Source organism: Phyllostomus discolor, chromosome 2 (assembly GCF_004126475.2).
Source record: "Phyllostomus discolor isolate MPI-MPIP mPhyDis1 chromosome 2, mPhyDis1.pri.v3, whole genome shotgun sequence".
In the NCBI taxonomy this organism is placed as follows: domain Eukaryota; kingdom Metazoa; phylum Chordata; class Mammalia; order Chiroptera; family Phyllostomidae; genus Phyllostomus; species Phyllostomus discolor.
Window position 1 is genome coordinate 211,487,286 of NC_040904.2, and position 9,733 is coordinate 211,497,018.

The window sequence follows — 9,733 nt, forward strand, 5'->3', positions numbered from 1 at the left end:
CCAGTCTCCTGACTGATGGACTGTTTCCAATCTTTTGCCATTACAAACATATTGCAGTGAATTTACTTTATATACATAATTTCCCACACATGTAATTATTTTCCTGTGATATATTCCTAGAAGTTAGATAGCTGGATCAAAGACTACATAACAATTTAATTTTGACAGTTAACTGTCAATTTGTCCTTTATAGAGATTGTATCAATTTATATTCTCACCAGCAATATAAGTGAATGTCTTTTTCCCTGACACCTTTATTAGCACTGTGTTTTTACCAAATTTTGTCTTTGACAGTTTGGTAAATGAAAGATGGTGTCTCAGTATAGTTTTAATATGCTGTTCCCACATAGGGAATGCAATAGCTCATCTTTTCATATATTTTGGAACTCTTTGTTCATTTCCTTCACCTGCTTTCCTGTTGAATTGTTGGTCTTTTATTAATTTGTAGGAGCTCTTTATGTATTATGGAACCTAGCTCTTTGTTATATAAATTGTTAATGTATTTTTCCCCCAAAATACTTACTTTGTTCCTGGTGGATTTTATAACAATTATTTTAAAGGTTTTTATATATCTACACTTTATATGGATACAACAGTCATTTGTGGGTTCTAAGGTCTGTCATAGTTAGAAAGTCTTTGTTTACTGTGCAATTATAGAAAGAAAAATTAGCCAGTTTCTTTGAGTGCTTTAATGGTTTCCTTCCTTCCTTCCCTCCTTTACTTTTAATTGTTTTCTCAATCTGGAGTTTATTTGCATGTGTGATGTATGGATTCAAGTCATGGAAGATCTTTTTGTTGTTAACTTTCATTTATTCATTTTTGAATTCTCACCCAAGGATATTTTTTTAATTGATTTTAGAGAGAGAGGAAAGGGGGGATCAGCGAGAAAGAGGGAGAGAGAACACTCATGGATGTGAAAGAGAAACACAGATGGCTTGCCTCCTGTACACACCCCTACCAGGGATCAAACCCACTGCTTTTTGTATGGGACGACGTTTCAGCCAACTGAACCACCTGGCCAGGGACAGTGGTAGAGGTTCTTGAGTGCCTTCTCAAGAATGGTGTGTGTCTCGTTCCTCTTTGATTGCCTGTAGCTCCTTCTCTGGTGCGTTATACATAATAGGTGTTTGATGTGGAGGAGGAGGAGCACAGTGCTGCCAGAAACAGCAGCAGCAGCAAGGCAACCCTAGGCTGAGTATTGTTATCTCTAATTACCTCTCTCATTATCTGTGGTCATTACCTCTAATCCACACAGAATTAGTATAACCCCCATTTTATAGATACAGAAACTGACTTAGAGGCCAGGTAATTTCCCCAAGTTCCTACCATTAGTGTCTGGTCCCAAGATAAATAGAGTTTGGTCTTAAAACAATCAAACGATCAAAGCCTGTGTGTTTTCACTTTATCTGGTGACCTGGGTAGAGGGCTCTGCTTGTTGTAATTAACCATGCTTGGAAGTGGGATTGTGGGAGGTAGAATCAAAGGAACTGCTAAGATGTTGGAAACTGAGGGTCCTGAAACACAAAGAAATAACATAAATACCACACTCATTCATTAAGAAAGCCTCTAGACTCAAATGATAGAGAGAAAGCAGAATTCTTAACTAGAAGTGGGGGGAGAGGATCCTATTGATAACCTTGTTTAAGAGAAACTTAAGTATGCTCAGAAAACCATATTTACACATAGCTGTTACTGAGATTATTTATTAGAGATTACAGTGGTAGATCCTTCTCTAAAAATTTTCCTCGGGATACCTAAATAGAAATTAGGTACAAAATTGTATTATACAGAGACTCGAATGTCATCTTAAATGAAGTTAAGCATCTTATATCTGATCTTGAAGGAGTTAAACATAGGTATATGTTGGCTTAGCTCTGCTCCCAAACAGCTGTATATAAATAATATTTTAAATTTGAAGTTTTTTCCCCACTGGTGTATAATTTTAGTTCATGTAACCTCATGAATTAGCTTTACTTTGTAGTTGGTTACTTATTAACATGAAGCATGCTTATCTTTCAAAACTACGTATTTTCCTCAAAGTAATTTATTTATTATCATTCAACTTACTAAATTTAAATGCTGACTGCTGGCACACAAGAACATGATTTTCCATTTTTACTATTCTGAAAAGAGAGCGCAAGTTAAAACCATTGAGAAGTAGGGTACAACTGTCGCCTGTGGAATTCTGAATTCAGTGTGGATTTCATTCTTGCTAATTTTTTCAATATCAAGATAAGTGTCACAAATAGCACCCTTCCTCAGAGGGTTTCTAGAATTAAAATAACAGGCACAAACTTAATAAAATAGTAGGTAGTGGTGTGGTAGAATCAGGAAGCTTACTCACTGCAGTAATTACTATGTGACCTCTGAAAGTCCAAACCTCTTCCATTTAATTTCTTAACATATAATGCTTTTTTTTTTTCCTGAAGACACAGATCTAGAAAGGTATTCAAAAAGTATTTTCCTTGATGGGCCACATTATGACAATACCTTTATGGCCTTGCCTGCCTCTTTGTCAACGTAGTATGCGTCAGCCCCTTGGTCAGAGTAGAGCCAAGTAAATTGTTGTTTGAATTATTTTTTGTTCTTTAGATTTAAGAAATGCATTTAAAGATTATTACACATTATTCAACCCCCTTCCTTATGTGTGCAGGTATAACCTTGAGAGAGAAAATGGCTTGGTCAGTGAGATAGAAGGATCCAGAGAATGAGGGTAATGTCTCCCAGTTTAGGACACACACTGCCCAACCAGCTTTCCCTGTATTGGTGGGCAACCGACCTCCCAGAATCCTCCATATGTCCCCACTGGGAGTGCACACACAGGGATCTGAACCTCTCAGCCCAAGGCTTCTGAAGCAGCCTCTTCAAAGATGAGGCCTTGGCGTGGTTAGACAGGTCCAGAGCACGTCGGGCGTTTTGCCTGGCCACCAAGTCTCTCCTCAGTGCACTTGGATATGTCGCGCTTTCGTTGCTTTAAAATTGCCTTTTAATGGAGTTTCAGCTCACTGTAATTTTGGTTGAATTGCTAACAATCATATTGATTTCAAATGTCAGTTGTTATTTTTATTTATTCTTTTAATAATTGTGTCATACCATGCATGGAAGCAGGCATGAAGGAGGAGAAGCTACATAAAAAAGAAAGCAGCCCCACTATCTACTGTTAATAAGCTGTCAATTCTCCTGAATAAGATGTGCCTCACCACTGTGGATTCTGATGGTTAAACATTTTCTTTTCTGCTATAGAACCATGTTTTATCACTATTTTGTAGTGATTTTCAAAGCTCTGGCTGGCTTAGACTCCTATACCTCATTTCTTTTCACTTTCTGTGCTGTTGTATGCTTAAGGAAGAGTGCTTCTCTGGCTTTGTGGGTTTGTCTGGCCCGTAAGGTTTAAACGTAGTTTTTAATGGTTCTAGGATATTATATTAATATTAGAGGACGTGGTGTAGCCCTCCTGATGATGCTGTTCCTTGGCCTGTTTGGATATTTATTAGAACTACTCCTAATTTCAGGCTGTCCTTAGGAGCCTGGCATACTGATTGTAGTGTATGGGAGCACACTTCCAGGAGTAAGCTGGGAAATGGTGTAAACAAAGATTTAGTCACCAGATTTTAGCACAGTACAACCTAAGGAGTCCTTTGAGTTTGCTGGAGCTTAGTGTAAGGCAAGCAAAACCACAAGAATGATTGAAAAAATAGATTCGATTCATGGCTACAGCACGAACACGTCATATAGGTGTTTCCAGTTGAATGAATCTTAATGAGAAAATCCAGTGAAGATGCCCGTAGTTTATGGGGATCCCCAGAGCATAAGAGCAGTGAAATGGAAAGGTGAACGTCTAAAAATTGAGACATTTGACTTAGTAAGCTTTCTTTTACAGGAGGCTTTTAAAAATGAAACTGTACACGGTAGGAACATTATCCATTGCAGAAGCTCCGATTTGAAGATTTGCCATCTTAGGGAACAGTGTGCACACCCTGGGTGAAATTTCAACTGATAAAGAGATCTCACTTGTACTGGTGTATCAGTCAGGGCTCTGTCAGGAAAACAGAGGTCATTCTAGGTATTCCATGTAGGAAAGATTTTTTTCCTCTTTTCCTTTTTGTTTTTATTTTAGCCCCTTATTGAGGTATAATAAACTGTACATATCTGAAGTGTTCGGCAGACACTAAATTTTAAAGAGATAATGACTGTATCCTTGTCCCCAAAATCTCTTTATACCCTTTGGTCAGCTCTCCTTCCCACCTTCCCCAGCCTCCAGGTAACCACTGACCTGCTGTATGTCTCTATAGATTATTTTGGTTTTTTTCTAGAATGTTATGTAAATGGAACATAGAGTGCTTTCATATGGCTTCTTTCACTCAGCGTAATTATTTTGAACTTCATCCATGTTGTGTGTATCAGTAGTTCATTCTCTGATTGCTGAGCAGTATGTCACTGTATGCTGTACCACAATTTGTTTATCTGTTCACCTACTGGTGCACATTTGAGTAGTTTGCAGCTTTTAGCTATTATAAATAAGCCACTATGAATATTCACTTAGAAGTCTTTGTATTGTACGTATTCTTTCCTTTCTCTAGGGTAAGTATTTAGACTTGGAATGGATGGATCATATGGCAGGTGTATGTTTAACTTTAAGAAGCTGGTTTGAGTTTTGAGTGTTCGTTATACAATATATCTGGACACAAATTCTTTATCATATAAGTGAATAGCAAATATTTTCTCCCAGGTCTACAGCTCTTTTCATTCTTGTAACCATATCTTTTGAAGACATTCTTAATTTTGATGAGTCGAATTTGTCAGTTTTTTTCTTTTATGGATTGCACTTTTCTGGTATTATATCTAAGAAATAATTTGCCTAACCCAAGGTCATAAGGATTTTCTCCTAGAAGAAACATGTTATCTTTCCCATTTTCGTCTAGTTTTAGGTTTTGTATTTAGATCTTTGATCCATTTTGAGTTAATTTTTTTTTTATATAGTACAAGGTACTGATTGGGATTTTTTTGGTTTTGTTGTTACGTATGGGTATCCAAGTGTTCCAACACTTGTTGAAAAGACTATCCTTTCTCCGCTGAATTGCCTTTGCACCTTTTAAAAAGCATTTTATTTATTTTTTTAAGAGGGGAGAAAGAGAGAGACAGACAGATAGACAGACAGACATCGATGTGCCAGAGAAACATTCATCAATTGCCTCTCGCATGTCCCCAACTGGAGGACCTGGCAGGCAACCCAGGCATGTGCCCTGACTGGGAATTGAACCTGTGACCTCTCAGTTCACAGGCCAGTGCTCAATCCACTGAGTCACACCAGGCAGGGCTTTTTGTATCTTTTTGGAAAATCAGTTATCTATCCTGTGTTGGTCTCTTTCTGGAATGTATCCTATCCCAGTTAAACTTTTTGTCTATCTTGGTGCCAATAACACACTGCCTTAATTTCTGTATCTGTAATAAGTCTCGGTGTCAGGTTGTATAAGTTCCACAATTTTGTTCTTTTTAAAAATTTGTTGGCTATTCTGGATCCTTATGGATTTTACTCATTCATTCATTCATTCATTCATTTTTAAGCTGCTGAAGTGAAAACCATGTGTTTCTCAACAATATGGAATGAGACTACAGCTACAATTTTTTTCTTTTCTTTTTAAATCTCTGTCATCCTCTTTCAACTCAGGTCAAAGTTCATAGCAGCATAACACAAAGTCCTCTCTGTCAGCCAGTGTTCTCTGCTTTGGGGTCAGAGTTCACAGGTCAGGTTCAGTCAGTCTGGAGAATCATGAGCAGGTGCTCACTGTCCTCCAGCCACAGGGCTCTGGCTTCTTCCTCTAGATAAGCACCCAGCTCATCTGCATAGGCAAGTCTTGTCAGAGATGCAGGTGTACCTTCGGCTACAGCCCTGCTGTAGGTCTGAGTTACTAAGGGTAAGGGACAGTCGTGACAGGTGGAGTCTTAAGATTTCATTGGTTCATACTGCCATCCAACTTGTGCTGCTTCATCAAGATGCACTCACCCCCTTCCTGGGGGTCCAGGTACTTACCCATCAGCAGCTCCCACTAGCAGTCAGGGGATCTTTTGAATTGTGGCTAGGATGCAGATGTTTTTGTGGCCACAAAAAGGCAGGCGAACCGTGGCAAAGGCTCTGCCCTGGTTGAATGTTTCTGTTATTTGGAAGGGCAAGTATCTGTTGAGAGCCATGAGCACCTTTCTGAAGTACCTGATCTAGGTAGTGGGCTCCTCCTGAGGTTTTTCCTTCATAGTCTTGAGTTTGAAAATGTGCACAATCTCAGTGTTGCTGGAGGCAGATAGGAACATGCCATTCATGCTTAAGGCCAGGGAGCTGATGCTCACATGCCTCTTAGCTCCTCTCCGGAACTCAGAGAGTTTCTGTCCTTCTTTTTCTGGGATGTAAAATACCCTAATCACGAAAGCCAGCATGGCTAAAGAACTGTCGTGAGCCAGGATTGTGTTGGCAGCTCTCAAGTTAATAGTGTCAAAGACCTGCGCTTCTTCGATGGTGGCGCTGCCAGGGTATGCCAGGTAGCATTTGTCATTGTTGGTGGACAGGACACACAGGACTGCTGGGCTTGGGAGGGGGTCTCCTTGATGGTGTGCAGTACCTTTGTGCCCCGGATGTTGTCTATATAGAGAGACTCTTCCAGCACACTGTGAGCCTCTGCCTGTTCAACTTCACAGCCAATACAGTGTTAGAGTGGCTGTAGTTACAGATCTCCATTGCCTTCTTAAAGTGGCAAACTTTTAGCTTCATAGAAGCTTTGAGGCTGACGATGGCCACCAGGCTGCTTGAGAAGAGTCTTTCTACGATGCCCATGTCTTCAGCCGGAGTCAGTGTCAGTGCATTCATAGATGTGTTCCAGCTTATCCACAGAAGAAAAGGTGAAGAATTTGTAACTGGGCTTACTACCAACAGCTATGGACCAGGGATGAGCAAGATGACAGAGACAAGTTGTTTTTTGTGCCTTTTCCACTGGTGTGATGTCCTGGTGGAAGTCAGTGAAGAGTAGCTGGCTGTTGCCAACCTCTCTGCCCTGGCTGGCCAGGTTCACGGTGGGTACATAGTGGGCAGGTGGGCCAGGCGAGGGGTTTATGCACAGAACAGAGATTATGTGTGCTCAGGGTTGGCACTGGGCCCTGCTCGCCACCTGGGTCTCCACAGCTTGCTGCTCCAGGAATCAGTTGCCACCCCATCCTGTCACCACTCTTGTTCATGCTCCAGAGCCTGGATCCTTTTGAATTTTAAAAGGAGCTTGTCAAGTTCTACTGAAAAAGTCCTATTGGAATTTTGATAGAGATTGTTTTGAATCTATAAATCAGTTTTAGGAGAATTGACATTTTAACAATATTGAGTCTTCCTTCCAATCTATAAATAAGGTATATCTCTGAACTTATTTTTTTTTCTCTCAGCAGCATTTTAGAGTTTTTCATGTGTGGGGATTGCATTTTTTTGCCAGATTTATTCCTAAGTTATTTCATAATTTCGATGCTACTATAAATAAAATTTAAAATTTTTTCCATTTCTGATTGTCACTAGTACATAGAATTGGTTTTATATGTGGTCCTGTATCCTACCACCTTGATAAAGTCGCATACTAATTCTGGTCTTTTTTATTTATTTATTTTTTAGGATCTGTTGTATTTTTCAAGAAGGAAAGATTTTAATGTAGGGAATTAAGGGCTCACACAACCATCACAAAGTCTGGGGGGTGGGAATTCAAGGAAGTCACTGTTACAGTTGATGAATCGGAGTGCCAGGTTCCCAGAAAAGCAGTGATCTCAGCTGCCTGCAGCAGCACTATGGCTTTAACTCATCTGGAAGCTACTGTGAAAGTGGGGAGTCCTCTCTCCTGATGCCTATGTTATTTGCTTGCACCTGTTTTCAAAGGGTATCGACTTCTTTCTGCCTCCCAAATATCAAGTGGGTCCCTCTTGCTGGCAACCTCTAACTTAGAACAAATGGAAAATGGAATTCTGGAAAATGGAGTTCCAAGCCTTTCCCTGCAATGCAGGGAAGACTGTAGGCGGTGGTGGTCACAGAGAACATTAATAGGAATATATGTAACATCCTGCACTTGGCTGTGGAGAACTAACTTTGTAGTACTGTGAAAAATACTGAGGTTGTATTGTCGTAATTTAATAAGGTGTAACTTATTTGGATAAGGTGTAACTTATCCAAAAATGGAGATTTGCTCTTTGACCATATCAGCAGTGGTATATTATCTGGGACAAGGAAGGAGCAGGCCCACTCAGTGTGGCACTGCTTTGTCCAGTAATTGCATGAGTGCAGACAAACTGGAACTTGTTTAGGGGATTATGACCCTACTGGTGAGGGGGTAGAAAACCAGGTCACATGTGGAATGTTTGGGAATTGAGAGTGCCTTGGGGATGCACAATGTATTACTACAAATATTTAGAAGACTTGTTCTTTGTGGTCTGAAAAGGAAAGCTTAGGACCGGTGGGTGGAAGCTGTAAGGAGACAGTTTCCAAGGCAATATAAAGAACTTCCTACACAGCTGCCCTACAATTGTATAGAACGTCAGGAGCTTCCTTTGTTAGAGATTGCTGGGCTGCCTGGCGAGAGTATGTAATATACAAGAATTATGGTTTCAAATTAGATATTCCTCAGGCACCATTGTAGCTTGAACTTCTTTTTAGGGAACAATCGCCCAAATTATTGGTTACAGCTTTTGCCACATGGAATTTCTGAAAGTGAAAACAAGTTCTTTTAAATATATTATCTTACTTTATTTGGCTTGATTAATTCCAAATACACTTATTCCTTGCATGTGCCTCAAAATATGGAAAATGGGAAAGAGTTAGAGGCTGTGTGTGCAAAAGTCTTACTGACCTATTTCATTGAGTCTGCAACTCTCTTCTTTTACGTGCTTGACATCTCTGACATCTGCATGCAGTTGGTGGCACCCTTCGACTATAGATGCTTTACGTTTGCTGTCATCCAGACCTTTTTTTCCTTTAGTGTGCACAGATTCAGTCCTAACTATTTTTTACTCAGCTTTAACTTCACTGTTTTAATATCATAAAATATAAGTATAAAACACTGTACAAATATATTTTTTACTATATGGAGATGAAATTATACATTTGTGTTTTAACCAGAATCTCTATCCCCCACTACTAACCACTGTACCAATGGCTTTCCATGGGGATTTTCTAGTATTCCTATAAGGTTTTATTATGAATAAAAAAACAACCTCACAAGTCTTTTCAACTGTTGCTGATTTTTACTTATCTTTTTCTGTTTGTTTTTTTAAGTATTTTTTATTGATTACGCTATTACAGTTTTCCCAATTTTTCCCCCTTTATCCCCCCTCCAGCATTCTTCAGCCCAACCCTGCAGCATTCCTCACCCCCAGTTCATGTCCATGGGTGGTACACACAAGTTCTTTGAGTCCTCTGCTTCCTACCCCATTTTTTATCTTTTGTCTGTTTATACCTACGAATTATGTTTCTCCTTCCCTGTACCTTCCTCGCCCCCATTCCCCCTCCCCACTGAACTCCCTTTGTGTGATGTCCATTTTCCTGATTCTGTTCCTGTTCTGGTTGTTTGCTTAGTTTGCTTTTCTTTTTGTTGTTTTTCTTTTCTTCTAGGTTCATTTGTTAATAGTTAAGAGTTTGTTGTCACTTTATTGTTCATATTTTTTATCTTCTTTTTCCTAGATAGGTCCCTTTAACATTTCATATAATAAGGGCTTGGTGATGAAC

The 9,733-nt window shown here is 39.5% G+C and overlaps 1 pseudogene; it reads right to left on the minus strand.

The window, feature by feature from the left end:
• Window positions 1–5,564: 5,564 nt before the first annotated feature.
• Window positions 5,565–9,330, minus strand: LOC114512900 (annotated as a pseudogene).
• Between the last annotated feature and the right edge of the window lie 403 nt (window positions 9,331–9,733).